This window comes from Pongo pygmaeus, chromosome 4 (assembly GCF_028885625.2).
Source record: "Pongo pygmaeus isolate AG05252 chromosome 4, NHGRI_mPonPyg2-v2.0_pri, whole genome shotgun sequence".
NCBI lineage: Eukaryota > Metazoa > Chordata > Mammalia > Primates > Hominidae > Pongo > Pongo pygmaeus.
In genome coordinates this window covers 135,555,585-135,574,377 of record NC_072377.2, presented here as the reverse complement: position 1 = coordinate 135,574,377, position 18,793 = coordinate 135,555,585, and the positions used below count along the sequence as shown (strand labels likewise).

At 38.6% G+C, this 18,793-nt stretch overlaps 1 long non-coding RNA gene across 2 annotated transcripts in view; it reads right to left on the bottom strand.

Moving 5' to 3' along the window:
* LOC129036672 (uncharacterized) overlaps nt 1–18,793 on the bottom strand; it is a 62,364-nt gene that overhangs the window by 34,632 nt on the left and 8,939 nt on the right. Inside the window, exons 4-5 of one of the 2 annotated variants that reach the window (XR_008502621.1) lie at nt 10,984–11,060; nt 8,761–8,937 (exon numbers count right to left, since the gene is read on the bottom strand). This is a non-coding gene — a long non-coding RNA (uncharacterized LOC129036672). Of the gene's footprint in view, nt 1–8,760; nt 8,938–10,983; nt 11,061–18,793 lie in introns of those variants that run through there. The other variant, XR_008502620.1, reaches the window with a different exon arrangement.

Sequence of the window (18,793 nt, the reverse complement as noted above, 5' to 3'; positions counted from 1 at the left end):
TACATTTTAAAGTAATTTTTTCTAATTCTGTGAAGAATGTCAATGGTAGTTTGATGGGAATAGCATTGAATCTACACATTACTTTGGACAGTGATATGGTTTGGCTGTGCCTCAACTCAAATCTCAACTTGAATTGTATCTCCCAGAATTCCCAAGTGTTGTAGAAGGGACCCGGGGGAGGTAATTGAATCATGGGGGCTGGTCTTTCCCGTGCTATTCTCGTGATAAGTCTCATGAGATCTAATGGGTTTATCAGGGGTTTCCACTTTTGCTTCTTCCCCCTTTTTCTCTTGCCACCACCATGTCAGAAGTGTCTTTTGCCTCCCGCCATGATTCTGAGGCCTCCCCAGCCATGTGGAGGTGTAAGTCCAATTAAACTTCTTTTTCTTCCCAGTCTTGGGTATGCCTTTATCAGCAGTGTAAAAACAGACCAATACAGTAAATTGGTACAAGTAGAGTAGGGTGCTGCTGAAAAGCTACCTGAAAATGTGGAAGCGACTTTGGAACTGGGTAATAGGCAGAGGCTGGAACAGTCTGGAGGGCTTAGAAGAAGACAGGAAAATGTGGGAAAGTTTGGAACTTCCTAGAGACTTGTTGAATGGCTTTGCCCAAAATGCTGATAGCAATATGGACAATAAAGTCCAGACTGAGGTGGTCTCAGATGGACATGAGGAACTTTTTGCGAACTGGAGCAAAAGTGACTCTTGTTATATTTTAGCAAAGAGACTGGTGGCATTTTGCTCCTGCCCTAGAGATTTGTGGAATTTTAAACTTGAGAGAGATGACTTAGGGTATCTGGTGGAAAAAAAATCCTAAGCAGCAAAGCATTCAAGAGGTGACTTGGGTGCTGTTAAAAGCATTCAGTTTTAAAAGGGAAACAGAGAATAAAAGTTTGGAAAATTTGCAGCCTGACAATGTGATAGAAAAGAAAAACCCATTTTCTGGGGAGAAATTCAAGCCAGCTGCAGAAATTTGCATAAGTGACAAGGAGCCTAATGTTAATCTCCAAGACCATGGGGAAATCATCTCCAGGCCATGTCAAAGACCTTCATAGCAGCCCTTCCCATCACAGGCCTGGAGGCCTAGGAGGAAAAAGCGGTTTAGTGGGCTGGGCCCAGGGTCCCTCTGCTGTGTGCAGCCTAGGGTCTTGGTGCCTTGTGTCCCAGCTGCTCCACCTGTAGTTGAAAGGGGACAATCTACAGCTCAGGCTGTGGCTTCAGAGGGTCCAAGACCCAAGCCTTGGCAGCTTCTATGTGGTGCTGAGCCTGCAGGTGCACAGAAGTCAAGAACTGAGGTTTGGGAACCTCTGCCTAGATTTCAGAAGATGTATGGAAACACCTGGATTCCCAGGCAAAAGTTTGCTGCAGGGGCAGGGTCCTCGTGGAGAACCTCTGTTAGGGCAATGGAGGAGGAAAATGTGGGATCAGAGCCCCCACACAGAGTCCCTACTGGGACTTTGCCTGGTGGAGTTGTGAGTAGAGGGATACCTTTCTCCAGACCGCAGAATGGTAGATCCACTGACAGCTTGCACTGTCCACCTGGAAAAGCCACACACACTCAATGCCAGCCAGGGAAATCAGCCAGGAGGGAGACTATACCCTGCAAAGCCACAGAAGCAGAGCTGTCCAAGACCATGGGAACCCACCTTTTGCATCAGTGTGACTTGGATGTGAGACCTGGAGTCAAAGGAGATTGCTTTGAAGCTTTAAAATTTGATGGCCCCGCTGGATTTTGGACTTGCATGGGCCCTGTGGCCTCTTTGCTTTGGCCAATTTCTCCCATTTGGAATGGCTGTATTTACCCAACACCTGTACCCCCATTGTATCTAGGAAGTAACTAGCTTGCTTTTGATTTTACAGGCTCATAGGCAGAAGCAGCTTCCCTTGTCTCAGATGAGACTTTGGACTGTGGAGTCTTGGGTTAATGCTGAAATGGGACTGTTGGGAAGGGATGATTGGTTTTGAAATATGAAGACATAAGATTTGGAGGGGCCAGGGGTGGAATGATATGGTTTGTCTGCGCCCCCACCCAAATCTCAACTTGAATTGTTTGATTCAAGGCCTCACGTATTGTACTGTATGATTCGGAGGCCTCCCCAGCCATGTGGAAATGTAAGCTCAATTAAACTTCTTTTCCTTTCCAGTTTCGGGTATGTCTTTATCAGCAGCATGAAAATGGACTAATTCAGGCAGTATGGCCATTTTCATGATATTGATTCTCCCTATCCATGAGGATGGAATGCTCCTTCATTTGTTTGTGTCTTCTCTTATTTCCTTGAGCAGTGGTTTGTAATTCTCCTTGAAGAGGTCCTTCATGTCCCTTGTTAGCTGTATTGCTAGGTTTATTCTCTTTGTAGCAATTGTGAATGTGAGTTCATTCATTATTTGGCTGTATGCTTGTCTATTGTGGGTATATAGGAATGCTTGATTTTTGTACATTGATTTTATATCCTGAGACTTTGCTGAAGTTGCTGATCAGTTTAAGGAGCTTTTGGGCTGAGATGATGGGGTTTTCTAAATATAGGATCATGTCGCCTGCAAACAGAGACAATTTGATTTCCTCTCTTCCTATTTGAATACAATTTATTTCTTTCTCTTGCCTGATTGCCCTGGCCAGAACTTCCAATACTTGTTGAATAGGAGTGGTGAGAGAGGGCATCCTTGTCTTGTGCCCATTTTCAAAGGGAATGCTTCCAGCTTTTGCCCATTCAGGTATGATATTGGCTGTGGGTTTGTCATAGTTCTTATTATTTTGAGATATGTTCCATCAATACCTAGTTGATTGAGAATTAACAGGAAGGGATGTTGAATTTTATTGAAGGCCCTTTTCTGCATCTATTGAGATAATATGTGTGGTTTTTGTCATTGGTCCTGTTTATGTGATGGATTATGTTTACTGATTTGCCTATGTTAAAGCAGCCTTGATGAGATGAAGCCGACTTGATTGTGGTGGATAAGCTTTTTGATGTGCTGATTCAGTTTCCCAGTATTTTTTTGAGGATTTTTGCATCAATGTTCATCAGGAATATTGGCCTGAAGTTTTCTTTTTTTCTTTTTTTTCTTTCTGCAAGGTTTGGTATCAGGATGATGCTGGCCTCATAAAATGAGTTAGGGAGGAGTCCCTCATTTTCAAGTGTTTGGAATAGTTTCAGAAGGGTACCAGCTCCTCTTTGTGCCTCTGGTAAATTTGGCTATGTATCCGTTTGGTCCTGGGCTTTTTTTTGGTTGGTAGGCTATTGATTATTGCCTCAATTTCAGAAATTGTTATTGGTCTATTCAAGGATTCAGCTTCTTCCTGGTTTAGTCTTGGGAGGGTGTATGTGTCCAGGAATTTATCCATTTCTTCTAGATTTTCTAGTTTATTTGCATAGAGGTGTTTATAGTATTCTCTGATGGTAGTTTGTATTTCTGTGGTGTCAGTGGTGATATCTCCTTTATCATTTTTTATTGTGTCTATTTGATTCTTCTCTTCTACTTTATTAGTCTAGCTTGTGGTCTATTTTATTATTTTTTTTCAAAAAAACCAGCTCCTGTATTCATTGATTTTTTTGAAGGTTTTTTTTGTGTGTCTCTCTCTCTTTCAATTCTGCTCTGGTCTTAGTTATTTCTTGTCATCTGCTAGCTTTTGGATTTATTTGCTCTGCTTCTCTAGTTCTTTTAGTAGTGATGTTAGGGTGTCTATTTGAGATATTTCTAGCTTTCTGATGTGGGCATTTAGTGCTGTAAATTTCCCTCTTAACATTGCTTTAGCTGCATCCTAGGAATTCTGGTACGTTGTCTCTTTGTTCTCATTGGTTTCAAAGAACTTTTTGACTTCTGCCTTCATTTCATTATTTACCCAGGAGTCATTCAGTTGGTTAATTTCCATGTAGTTGTGTGATTTTGAGTGAGTTTCTTAATCCTGAGTTCTAATTTGGATTTTTTCTTCTTTTGGCTATTATGAAAAATGCTGCTATGAATACTCATGTACAAGTTTTCATAAAGACATATGTTTTCATTTCTCTTTGGGATCCATCTAGACGTGAAGTTGCCGGATCATATGGCAACTCTATGTTTAACTTTCTGAGGAGTAGCTAAACTGTTTTCCAGTAGCTGCATGATTTCACATTCCTACCAGCAACATATGAGGGTTCCAAGTTCTCCACATCCTTGCTAACATTTGTTATTTGCCAGTTTAAAAACATTATTGCCATCCTTGTGGGTGTGGAGTAGTGTCTCATGGTTTTGATTTGCATTTCTTAATGGCAAATGATGTTGAGTATCTTTTCATGTGCTTATTGGCTATTTATGTATCTTTTTTGGAAAACTGTCTATTCAAATCATTTGATCATTTTAACATTAGTTTTTTTAGGTTTTTTTATTATTGAGTTGTAAATATTTTTTATATATTCTTAATACAAGTCTCTTATCAGCTATATGATTTAGAAATATTTTCTGCCATCCTATGGATTGACTTCCCACTTTCTTGCAAATAGTTTTTAGCAAAATTATTTTATTGTTCAATATAACAATTTATTAGTCAATAAACATTCCAAAATGTACTGTGATAAAACAGAATAGCAATGATACCTCTATGTGTAGCTTCATGTTACACTTAGGAGTTTACAATGGGATAGCAGAGGGGAGAGTATTGCTTCATGTGCATGCTCATCTGCAGAATGTTCAGATGTTTAACTAAAGTATGAGCCTCCTATTTGTCTTGAATTTCACTGGACTTCGTAGTTGAAACAGAGAAGACTTTGGAACTGGTGGCAGTTTTTCACTTATAGGAATTAAAATTCTTAAGCAAATATAGGAAGGAAAAGAGGCTACTGTGAATCATACAGGCAATTCCCTTTGTGGATGTGCAATTGAACATGAGGCACATGGACAAAAAGCAAAAAACGCTGAGCTCATTGCAAATGTTCAATAAATGACAGCTGGGTGAATAAATGAATCAATGAGAGTGTGTGAGGTGAATGCCTTGGCATCCTACGTTTCTACTTTTTGCAACATCATGACCTTGATTGTGCCTGTCTAGGTCACTGTGTACTGTCTAAGGTTTGTGTGTACTTGGGGAAGAAAAAATATTTCTAAGGCAACCTGGATTATCATAAATAAGTAAATTGCCCAACTATTATGCAGAATGAAAATTTTATTTTCTGAAAACTTCATTCTGGGCACTTAAAATTTTTGCCCTTTTATAAAATGAGCTGCTTGGTAGTTAATGCAAATTAAATACTTGCTTGATGTTCAATATCTAGAAATGGTGCAATTTAGGACAACCTAGGAGCAAGATGCTTAAAGCAGGGGTATGGTCTATGTGAGGTCTCATAGCCAGTTTGAGACAAACTAGTGACACTGGTGCAGTTGGGATGACAGCAACTGCGATTATGTTAATTAGAGGGATCAAACAATTATTTTCTGTGCATATTCTTAAGCATGGCACTTTCAATGAACAAAAACCTCCACTGGTAATAAATAAGGAAAGTGGGCCTAGTACATTACATTTTGTCTTAGTCCATTTGGGCTGCTATTATAAAATACGATAGTCTGGGTGGCTTATAAACAACAAAAAATTATTTCTCCCAGTTCTAGAGGTTGGGAAGTTCAAGATCAAGGTGCCGTCATGAGTGGGTTCTGGTGAAGGCCCTCTTCTGGGTTGCAGACTGATGACTTTTTGCTGTGTCCTCACATGGCAGAAAGGGCAAGGCAGCTCTCTGAGGCCTCTTTTTTTTTTTTTTTTTGAGACAGAGTCTCACTCTGTCACCCAGGCTGGAGTGCAGTGATGCAATCTGAGCTCACTGCAAGCTCTGACTTCTGTTCACGCCATTCTCCTGCCTCAGCCTCCCAAGTAGCTGGAACTACAGGCATCCGCCACCATGCCTGGCTAATTTTCTGTATTTTTTCATAGAGACAGGGTTTCACCGTCTTAGCCAGGATGGTCTCAATCTCCTGACCTCATGATCTGCCTGCCTCGGCCTCCCAAAGTGCTGGGATTACAGGTGTGAACTACTGTGCCCAGCCTCTGAGGCCTCTTTTTTAAAATAACTTTTAATAATTATTTTAAATTGAGAATTAAAAAATTATATGTATTTATGGTATACAATGTGGTGTTTTCATATATGTATACATTGTGGAATGGTTAAACCAAGCTATTAACATATGAATCACCTCACATGCTTATCATTTTTTTGTTGTGAGAACATTTAAAATCTACACTTAGCAATTTTCAGGTGTACATTATTATTAACTACAGTCACTGTGCTGTATAATAGATCTCCAGAACTTAATTCCGCCTAACTGAAACTTTGTGCCCTTCGATCAACATTTCCTCATTCCACACCCCCTTCTCCAGCTCCTGGCAACCACTGTTTTACTCTGCTTTTATGAGTTTGACTTTTTTAGATTCCACACAAAAGTGAGATCACCCAGTGTTTGTCTTTCTGTGCCTGGCTTATTTCACTTAGCATAAGTCGTTCAGGTCTATCTATATTATAACAAATGACAGGTTTCCCTTCTTTTTAAAGGCTGAATAGTATTCCATTGTGTATGTATCTATCACATTTTCTTTATCCATTTATCCATTCATGGACATTTAGGTTGAGTCCAAATCTTGGCGATTTTGAATAATGCTGCAGTGAATGTGAGAGTGCAGATACCTCTTTGATATCCTGGTTTAATTTCCTTTGGATGCATAGCCAGAAGTGGGATTGCTGGATAATATAGGAGTTCTATTTTTAATTTTTTTGGGGAACTTTCTTAATGTTTTCCATAATGGCTGTACTAATTTACATTTCCACCAACAGTATACAAGGGTTTTCTTTTTCCATAAACTTTCTAACATTTTTTATCTTTGGTCTTTTTGATAATAGCCTGAGTCCTCTCAGATAAGGGCACTAATCCCATTCATGAAGACTTTGTCTTCACGACCTAATCATCTCCAAAGGCCCCACCTTTTAAGATCATTACGTTGATCATTAGGTTTCAACATATAAATTTTGGAGAGAGACACAACATTCAGGGCATAGCAATTCATTTCTTGAATCTTTTATGTTCTGTAGCAAATGCCCCTTGGAACATAGGATTCAGAGAATAGCACCTTATCAATATCTCTTATAAAAATCATCTCTTACTTTTAGTGAATCTTAGTTAACACATGCTTATGATACTAAAATACATTGAGACATCGATGTTACAATGTAAGAATAATTGTCTTTTGGGGGCTTTGTATCCTTCTGAAACTGATATGAGCAAAATGAATAAAAGGGTGATACTTATTTGCCTTTAACACCATTTCTTACCACTTTTCTCAAAACATGGGATTGCATTCTATACAGGTCATGCTTCTATTGATTGCTTGTTCATAGACCAAGCTATGATAAGGGTGCAACCTGATCATTAGCCATCTAACCAGTTGATGGCATTCCTGAGCTTGCCTGATATAGAACAAAACAATTCTAGCTTTTTAATTCTGTAGGAGCTTTGCTCTGAAAATACCTTGGGACAGAAAGACATGAGGCCAAGACTAAGATAAAAATTGAGGAAGTAATAGGCCTTTTGGGAAAATTAATGCTGGCATGCCAATTAACTGAATTTTTCTTTCCTGATTTTAATAGGTCCTGAAGAACCGTTCCAGCAGTGTTTGTTGCTGTTGTATTAAACCAGAGCCATTAAGGTATCAGGCCAATAAAATGTCACCTGATTAATTTGCCTGGATGTGGCTATGAACTTATTTGAAATCAAAGAATTATTGCATTGAATTGAATTGTGTACATTAGGAGATTTAAAATATTATTACTAAAATATGTTTTAATTATGTATAATTTGTTGTATAATGTTTTCAATTTATCACATTATATTAGCCTTCTTTTTTGTGATTGCAGGAAAGAGTCATGTCAGTTAACAAAGGCATAGCTTTCAATTTTTCAATTGAAAATTTGAATTGAAACCTACAAATTTTTCAATTGAAACCTTCAGTTTTTGGAACTGTTTACTGCAAAATAGTCATAGTGTTATAGTTGCATTTAGACGTGTATGAAAACACATCTGAATATTAGCTGCATTATACAATGCTAATAAGGAAATAGTCTTTTTTTCTTCTCAGGTAATATGGGCTAAAATATAGTGCTGCATATAAAAAAATCAGAATGGTAGCAGAAAAAGGCTTGGAGTTCATGGTTAATTTATTCCTGAAAAATTCCCCATTTTCAATTGAGATAAAGATAATATAAAGTGAAATGCTCAGATGTTACATGTATCATTTAATCTTCTTTGATGAATGCATATCAATAAACAGAACATTTCCATCTTGGAAAATTCCTTTTACCTTTCCTAGTCAATCTCCCCAGGAGCAAAAACTGATTTCTATCCCCAAAGATTAGTTTTGCTTATTCTAGAATTCATATACTCTAGCTGGAATCATACAGATATACTTTTTTTGTGTTTGCTTATTTCATTAAGCATAGTAGTTTCATAATGTTTCCTTTTTTATTTTTTGAGATAAATTCTTGCTCTGTTACCCAGCCTTGAGTGCAGTGGCATGATCTCAGCTCACTGCAACCTCCACCTACCCCCTGGGTTCAAGTGATTCTCGTGCTTCAGCCTCCCAAGTAGCTGGGATTACAGGCATGTGCCTGTAATTACATCTGGGTAATTTTTGTATTTTTAGGAAAGACAGGGTTTCACCATATTGGCCAGGCTGGTCTCGAACTCCTGGCCTCAAGTAATCCACCTGCCTCAGCCTCCCAAAATGCTGGGATTACAGGTATGAGCAATTGCACCTGGCTTATCCATGTTTTAATGCATGTCAGTAATTCATTCCATTTTATTGCCAAGAAGTACCCCATTATATGAGTATACCATAGTTGTTGTATGTTCTGCCACATTACTAAATTTATTCCTTTTAGTAGTATTCTTGTAAATTCTTCAGAATTTTTGTCAAACACAACCGTGTCATCTGAAAATAAAGACAGTTTATATCTATCTTTTGAATCTTTCTGCCTGTTTTTTTTTTCTTACCTTATTACACTATCTGGGACCTCTAGTTCAATATTGAATAGACAGGTTGAGAGCAGGGATCCTTGCCTTGTACATTTACTTGGTGACGATCATCTGGGTTGTTTCCAGTTTTTGGCTATTATTAATAAAGCTGCTGTGAACATTCATGTACAAGTGATTTTGTGCATATATGCTTTCATTTCTCTTGGGTAAATAGGAGTGGAACAGTTAGAAGGAAAATATGAGTGCTGGATCATCAGGTAAATTTATGTTTAACATTTTAAGAAAATGGCAAATGATTTTTTAAAGTTGTTGTAGCATTTTATACTTCACTAGCAATGCATGAGAGTTGCAGTTGCTCCATGTCTTTTTCAACATTTGGCACTTTTTTTTTTTTTCATTTTAGCCAATCTAATGAGCATGCAGTGGTATCTCATTATGGTTTTAACTTGAATTTCTCTGATGACAAATGATAATGAACACTTTTTCCACAAATTATTGGCCACATAACATTTACATATCTTTTTTTGTGAAGTGTTTAAGTGTTTTAATTTTTAAATTGGGTTGTTTGTCTTTTTGTTAGGTGATACAGATGTTCTTTGTATATTCTGCTATAAATACTTTGTTAGTTTTATGTATTATGAATATTGTCTTCCACAGACATGGCTTTATATTTATTTCTCAATGATGTTTTGTGAAGAGCAAAACTTTTTAGGTTTTAGATATAATTTTGATAAATTATAAAAATAAATTCTTTTTCTATTATGATTTGTAATTTCTGTGCACTTGCCAAGAAACCTGTGCCCTTGCCAAGAAACCTGTGCCTAACCCAAGCTTTCAGTTTTTCTCCTATATTTTCTTCTAATAGCTTTATTGTTGTAGTGTTTGTATATGAGTCTATTATCAATCTTTGATTTGGAGTATGGTGTGTAGTAGGTATCAAAATTATTTTATTCCAAAGGGAAATTCAGTTGTTCCGTACTATTTATTAAAGAGGGGTTCCTTTACCATTGATTAGCTATACTGCTCTTATTAAAACCAAGGTTCTATTTCTGTACTGTCTATTCAGTTCCATTTATCTCCTTTTTTCAGTGCTATTTTTCTGCTGATTACAGTTGCTTTATAAGAAGTCTTAAAGTCAGGTAGCATAAGCTCTACATTTTTCTTCTTTTTTTCCCACTAAAGGGAATTTTAGCTATTTTCATCCTTCGCCTTTCAGATAAATTTTAAAATTATCTCACCAATTAAAAAAACTTCTATAGATTTTAATTGTTATTTCATTGAATGTGAAGATAAGTTTGGGGAGAACTGACATTAATATTGAGTCTTCTGATTCATGAACATAGTATTTATTCATTTATTTAGGTTTTCTCTAGTTTCTGTCAGTGATGTTTTATAGTTTTTAGTATAGAAATCTTTTACATCATTTACTAAGTATACTTCTAAATAGTTGATGCTTTTGATGCTATTGTAAAATTTAACATTTCATTTATTTATTTTGAGAGAGAATCTCACTCCACCCAGGCTGGAGTACAGTGGTTTGATCTTGGTTCTTTGTAACCTCTGCCTCCTGGCTTAAAGCTTTCTCCTGCCTCAGCCTCCCTAGTAGCTGGGAGTACAGGCATGTGCCACCATACCTGGCTAATTTTTGGATTTTTAGTAGAGATGGGGTTTCATTATGTTGGCCAGGCTGGTCTCAAACTCCTGACCTCAAGTGACCCACCCACTTCGGCCTCCCAAAGTGCTGGGATTACAAGCATGAGCTACTGGTGCCCAGCTTAAAATTTCATTTTCAAATGGTTAATTACTAGTATATAGGTAAATAAATGTAGTTATTTTTGGATCGTGACTTTATGTTGTGCCACATTACTAAATTTGTTTATTACTTTTAGCAGTATTCTTGTAAATTCTTTAGAATTTTTGTCAGACACAACCATGTCATCTGAAAATAAAGACAGTTTATATCTATCTTTTGAATCCTTCTGCCTGTTTTTTTTTTCCTTACCTTATTGCACCATCTAGGACCTCTAGTTCAATATTGAATAGATGGGTCGAGAGCAGAGATCCTTGCCTTGTTTTGATCTAAGGAAAAAAATTATTACTTTAGTGTTACATACAATATTATCTATAGGCTTTACTTACATGCTGCAATGGTTTGAATGTTTTGTGTCTCTTCAAAATTTATGTTGAAACTCAATCCCTAATGCAATAGTATTAAGAGGTGGAGTCTCTGGGGGAAGTGATTAAGTCATGAGCCCTCATGAATGGATTATTACTCTTATTAAAGGGCTTGAGGGAACTACCTATGCCCTTTTTTTGGCCCTTCTGTCCCTTTTGCTATGTGAGGAGACAAAGTATGCCCCCTCCACAGGATGCAGCAACCAGGTGCCATATTGGAAGCAGATAACAGGCCCTCACCAAACACCAAACCTTCTTACTTAAATTAGAATCAGAAGAAATTGATTTTATATCTTCATTCTTTTTTTTTTTTTTGAGACAGAGTCTCGCTCTGTCACCCAGGCTGGAGTGCAGTGGCACAGTCTCCGCTCACTGCCACTTCTGCCTCCCAGGTTCAAGCGATTCTCCTGCCTCAGCCTCCCGAGTAGCTGGGATTATAGGCACCCACCACCACACCCAGCTAATTTTTTGTATTTTTAGTAGAGATGGGGTTTCACCATTTTGGTCAGGCTTGTCTTGAATTCCTGACCTCGTGATCCACCTGCCTCCGCCTCCCAAAGTGCTGGGATTATAGACGTGAGCCACTGCGTCTGGCCTATATCTTTATTCTTTTAAAAAGCATAGACATTTAAAGCTATAAATTTCCCTCCAAGAAGTAGTTTTTCTGTATCATAAAAATTTTAACATGTTCTGTTTTCAGTGAGTTCAAAATATTTTCTAATTTCTTTTGTGCTTTATTTTTGAGCCATGCGTTATTTATTAGTGCATTTTAAATTTCAAACATTTGGGAGATTTTCTAGGTTTCTTATTGATTTCTAATTTAATACCATTGTAATCAGAGGACATATTCTGTATAATTTCAACTCTTTTAAATTTATTGAGGCCTGTTTTGTGGCCCATTACATGGTCTATTTTGGTGACTGTTTCACGTGCACTCTGTTCTTCTTGGATGCAGTGTTCCATAAAAGTAAGAGCAATTTAATTAGTAATATTGTTCTGATATTCTATATCTTTACTGTTTTCTTTTTGGTTCACTGGTTCTTTCTATTAATAGGAGAGAAACATTAAATTTTCCAACTATGAATGAGAACTTGTCTATGGTTTCCTTTAGTTTTACCTTTTTTTTTGCCTTATATTTTGGAAGTTTTAATATTAAATACAAGCACATTTAGTATTTTTGCATTAGTTTGATTAATTAGCCCTTTTGTTAGGTCTTTCTGTCTCTGATAGCATTTATCTTAAATACCCATCTGGGTCCTTACTTCTTATTTATCTGGCCACATTAGCTTTATTATGCATAGTCATGGGAGGGTAAATAGTTTTTTTCCTTTTAAAATTTCAACCTATGTATATCTTTTTTTTGAAATTGGGGGGTGGAGCCAAGATGGCCAAACAGGAACAGCTCCATTCTACAGCTTCCAGTGTGAGTGATGCAGAAGACAGGTGATTTCTGCATTTCCAACTGAGGTACCGGGTTCATCTCACTGGGGAGTGTCAGAAAGTGGGTGCAGGACAGTGAGTGCAGTGCACTGAACATGAGCCGAAGCAGGGCGAGGCATCGCCTCACCCAGGAAGCACAAAGGGTCCGAGAATTCCCTTTCCTAGTCAAAGAAAGGGGTGACAGATGGCACCCGGAAAATTGGGTCACTCCCATCCTAATACAGCACTTTTCCAATGGTCTAAGCAAACGGCACACCAGGAGATTATATCCTGCGCCTGGCTCAGAGGGTCCTACGCCCATGGAGCCTTGCTCATTGCTAGCACAGCAGTCTGAGATCAAACTGCCAGGCGGCAGTGAGGCTGGGGGAGGGGTGCCCGCCATTGCCGAGGCTTGAGTAGGTAAACAAAGCAGCTGGGAAGCTCGAACTGCGTGGAGCCCACTACAGCTCAAGGAGGCCTGCCTGCCTCTGTAGACTCTACCTCTGGGGGCAGGGCATAGCCAAACAAAAGGCAGCAGAATCCTCTGCAGACTTAAATGTCCCTGTCTGACAGCTTTGAAGAGAGTAGTGGTTCTCCCAGCACACAGCTGGAGATCTGAGAACGGACAGACTAACTCCTCAAGTGAGGCACCCCCCAGTAGCGGCAGACTGACACCTCACACGGCCAGGTACTCCTCTGAAACAAAACTTCCAGAGGAATGATCAGGCAGCAACACTTGCTGTTCACCAATATCTGCTGTTCTGCAGCCTCTGCTGCTGATATCCAGGCAAACAGGGTCTGGAGTGGACCTCCAGCAAACTCCAACAGACCTGCAGCTGATGGTCCTGACTATCAGAAGGAAAACTAACAAACAGAAAGGACATCCACACCAAAACCCCATCCGTACATCACCATCATCAAAGACCAAAGGTAGATAAAACCACAAAGATGGGGAAAAAACAGAGCAGAAAAACCAGAAACTCTAAAAATCAGAGTGCCTCTCCTCCTCCAAAGGAACGCAGCTCCTCACCAGCAATGGAACAAAGGTGGACAGAGAATGACTTTGACGAGTTGAGAGAAGAAGGCTTCAGACAATCAAACTACTCCGAGCTAAATGAGGAAGCTCGAAGCCAGGCAAAGAAGTTAAAAACCTTGAAAAAAAATTAGACAAATGGCTAACTAGAATCACCAATGCAGAGAGGTCCTTAAATAACCTGATGGAGCTGAAAACCATGGCACGAGAACTACATGACAAATGCACAAGCCTCAGTAGCCGATTCGATCAAGTGGAAGAAAGGGTATCAGTGATGGAAGATCAAGTGAATGAAATGAAGCGAGAAGAGAAGTTTAGAGAAAAAAGAATAAAAAGAAACGAACAAAGCCTCCAAGAAATATGGGACTACATGAAAAGACCAAATCTATGTCTGATTGGTGTACCTGAAAGTGACGGGGAGAATGGAACCAAGTTAGAAAACACTCTGCAGGATATTATCCAGGAGAACTTCCCCAATCTAGCAAGGCAGGCCAACATTCAAATTCAGGAAATACAAAGAATGCCACAAAGATACTCCTCAAGAAGAGCAACTCCAAGACACATAATGGTCAGATTCACCAAAGTTGAAATGAATGAAAAAATGTTAAGGGCAGCCAGAGATAAAGGTTGGGTAACCCACAAAGGGAAGCCCATCAGACTAACAGCAGATCTCTCAGCAGAAACTCTAAAAGCCAGAAGAGAGTGGGGGCCAATATTCAACATTCTTAAAGAAAAGAATTTTCAACCCAGAATTTCATATCCAGCCAAACTAAGCTTCATAAGTGAAGGAGAAATAAAATCCTTTACAGACAAGCAAATGCTGAGAGATTTTGTCACCACCAGGCCTGCCCTAAAAGAGCTCCTGAAGGAAGCACTAAACATGGAAAGGAACAACCAGTACCAGCCACTGCAAAAACATGCCAAATTGTAAAGACCATCAAGGCTAGGAAGAAGCTACATCAACTAACGAGCAAAATAACCAGCTAACATCATAATGACAGGATCAAATTCACACATAGCAATATTAACCTTAAATGTAAATGGGCTAAATGCTCCAATTAAAAGACACAGACTGGCAAATTGGATAAAGAGTCAAGACCCATCAGTGTGCTGTATTCAGGAAACCCATCTCATGTGCAGAGACACACATAGGCTCAAAATAAAGGGATGAAGGAAGATCTACCAAGAAAATGGAAAACAAAAAAAGGCAGGGTTGCAATCCTAGTCTCCGATAAAACAGACTTTAAATCAACGAAGATCAAAAGAGACAAAGAAGGCCATCACATAATGGTAAAGGGATCAATTTGCAAGAAGAGCTAACTATCCTAAATAGATATGCACCCAATACAGGAGCACCCAGATTCATAAAGCAAGTCCTTAGAGGCCTAGAAAGAGACTTCGACTCCCACACAATAATAATGGGAGACTTTAACACCCCACTGTCAACATTAGACAGATCAACGAGACAGAAAGTTAACAAGGATATCCAGGAATTGAACTCAGCTCTGCACCAAGCGGACCTAACAGACATCTACAGAACTCTCCACCCCAAATCAACAGAATATACATTCTTTTCAGCACCACACCACACCTGTTCCAAAATTGACCACATAGTTGGAAGTAAAGCACTCCTCAGCAAATATAAAAGAACAGAAATTATAACAAACTGTCTCTCAGACCACAGTGCAATCAAACTAGAACTCAGGATAAGAAACCCACTCAAAACCGCTCAACTACATGGAAACTTAGCAATCTGCTCCTGAATGACTACTGGGTACATAACAAAATGAAGGCAGAAATAAAGATGTTCTTTGAAACCTAAGAGAACAAAGACACAACATACCAGAATCTCTGGGACGCATTCAAAGCAGTGTGTAGAGGGAAATTTATAGCACTAAATGCCCACAACAGAAAGCAGGAAAGATCTAAAATTGACACCCTAATATCACAATTAAAAGAACTAGAGAAGCAAGATCAAACACATTCAAAAGCTAGCAGAAGGCAAGAAATAACTAAGATCAGAGCAGAACTGAAGGAAATAGAGACACAAAAAACCCTTCAAAAAATCAATGAATCCAGGAGCTGGTTTTTTGAAAAGATCAACAAAATTGATAGACCGCTAGCAAGACTAATAAAGAAGAACAGATAGAAGAATCAAACAGACACAATAAGAAGTGATAAAGGGGATATCACCACCAATCCCACAGAAATACAAACTACCGTCCGAGAATACTGTAAATACCTCTACGCAAATAAACTAGAAAATCTAGAAGAAATGGATAAGTTTCTGGACACATACACCCTCCCAAGACTAAACCAGGAAGAAATTGAATCTCTGAATAGACCAATAACAGCCTCTGAAATTGAGGCAATAATCAATAGCCTACCAACCAAAAAAGTCCAGGACCAGATGGATTCACAGCCGAATTCTACCAGAGGTACAAGGAGGAGCTGGTACCATTCCTTCTGAAACTATTTCAATCAATAGAAAAACAGGGAATCCTCCCTAACTCATTTTATGAGGCTAGCAACCTCCTGATACCAAAGCCTGGCAGAGATACAAGAAAAAAAACAGAATTTCAGAGCAATATCCCTGATGAACATCGATGCAAAAATCCTCAATAAAATACTGGCAAACTGAATCCAGCAGCACATCAAAAAGCTTATCCACCATGATCAAGTGGGCTTCATCCCTGGGATGCAAGACTGGTTCAACATATGCAAATCGATAAACATAATCCAGCATATAAACAGAACCAATGACAAATACCACATGATTATCTCAACAGATGCAGAAAAGGCCTTTGACAAAATTCCACAGCCCTTCATTCTAAAAACTCTCAATAAATTAGGTATTGATGGGACATATCTCAAAATAATAAGAGCTATCTATGACAAACCCACAGCCAATATCATACTGAATGGGCCAAAACTGGAAGCATTCCCTTTGAAAACTGGCACAAGACAGGGATGACCTCTCTCACCACTCCTATTCAACATAGTGTTGGAAGTTCTGGCCAGGGCAATCAGGCAGGAGAAGGAAATAAAGGGTATTCAATTAGGAAAAGAGGAAGTCACTTGGTCCCTGTTTGCAGATGATATGATTGTATATCTAGAAAACCCCATTGTCTCAGCCCAAAATCTCCTTGAGCTGATAGACAACTTCAGCAAAGCCTCAGGATACAAAATCAATGTGCAAAAATCACAAGTATTCCTATACACCAAGAACAGACAAACAGAGAGCCAAATCATGAGTGAACTCCCATTCACAAGTGCTTCAAAGAGAATAAAATACCTAGGAATCCAACTTACAAGGGATATGAAGGACCTCTTAAAGCAGAACTAGAAACCACTGCTTGATGAAATAAAAGAGGATACAAACAAATGGAAGAACATTCCATGCTCATGGGTAGGAAGAATCAATATTGTGAAAATGGCCATACTGCCCAAGGTAATTTATAGATTCAATGCCATCCCCATCAAGCTACCAATGACTTTCTTCACAGAATTGGAAAAAACTACTTTAAAGTTCATATGGAACCAAAAAAGAGCCCACATTGCCAAGTCAATCCTAAGCCGAAAGAACAAAGCTGGAGGCATCACGCTACCTGCCTTCAAACTATACTACAAGGCTACAGTAACCAAAACAGCATGGTACTGGTACCAAAACAGAGATACAGACCAATGGAACAGAACAGAGCCCTCAGAAATAATGCTGAATATCTACAACTATCTGATCTTTGACAAAGCTGACAAAAACAGGAAATGGGGAAAGGATTCCCTATTTAATAAATGGTGCTGGGAAAACTGGCTAGCCATATGTAGAAAGCTGAAAGTGGATCCCCTCCTTACACCTTATACAAAAATTAATTCAAGATGGATTAAAGACTTAAATATTATACCTAAAACCACAAAAACCCTAGAAGAAAACCTAGCCAATACCATTCAGGACATAGGCATGGGCAAGGACTTCATGTCTAAAACACCAAAAGCAATGGCAACAAAAGCCAGAATTGACAAATGGGATCTAATTATCTAATTATACTAAAGAGCTTCTGCACAGCAAACGAAACTACCATCAGAGTGAACAGGCAACCTACAGAATGGCAGAAAATTTTTGCAATCTATTCATCTGACAAAGGGCTAATATCCAGAATCTACAATGAACTCAAACAAATTTACAAGAAAAAAACAAACAACTCCATCAAAAAGTGGGCAAAAGATATGAACAGACACTTCTCAAAAGAAGACATTTATGCAGCCAAAAGACACATGAGAAAATGCTCATCATCACTGGCCATGAGAGAAATGCAAATCAAAACCACAATGAGATACCATCTCACACCAGTTAGAATGGTGATCATTAAAAAGTCAGGAAACAACAGGTGCTGGAGAGGATGTGGAGAAATAGGAATGCTTTTCAACTGTTGGTGGGACTGTAAACTAGTTCAACCATTGTGGAAGTCAGTGTGGTGATTCCTCAGGGATCTTGAACTAGAAATACCATTTGACCCAGCAATCCCATGATTGGGTATATACCCAAAGGATTATAAATCATGCTGCTATGAAGACACATGCACACGTATGTTTATTGCGGCACTATTCACAATAGCAAAGACTTGGAACCAACCCAAATGTCCAACAATGATAGACTGGATTAAGAAAATGTGGTACATATACACCATGGAATACTATGCAGCCATAAAAAAGGATGAGTTCATGTCCTTTGTAGGGACATGGATGAAGCTGGAAACCATCATTCTCAGCAAACTATCGCAAGGACAAAAAACCAAACACCGCATGTTCTCACTCATAGGTGCGAACTGAACAATGAGAACATGTGGACACAGGAAGGGGAACATCACCCACCAGAGCCTGTTGGGTGGCGGGAGGGGGGAGGGATAGTATTAGGAGATATAGCTAATGTTAAATGATGAATTAATGGGTGCAGCACACCAACATGGCACATGTATACATATGTAACTAACCTGCACGTTGTGCACATGTACCCTAAAACTTAAAGTATAATAAAAAAAAAATTCCAAAAAAAAAAAGAAATTGTGCTTACTATAAAAAACATAACTGGGTCTTGCATTTTCATCCAGTCTGACAATCTCTGTCTTTTAATTGTAATAATTAGTACTCTTACATTTAGTTCAATTGTTGACAAGTTTGGTTTCTATTT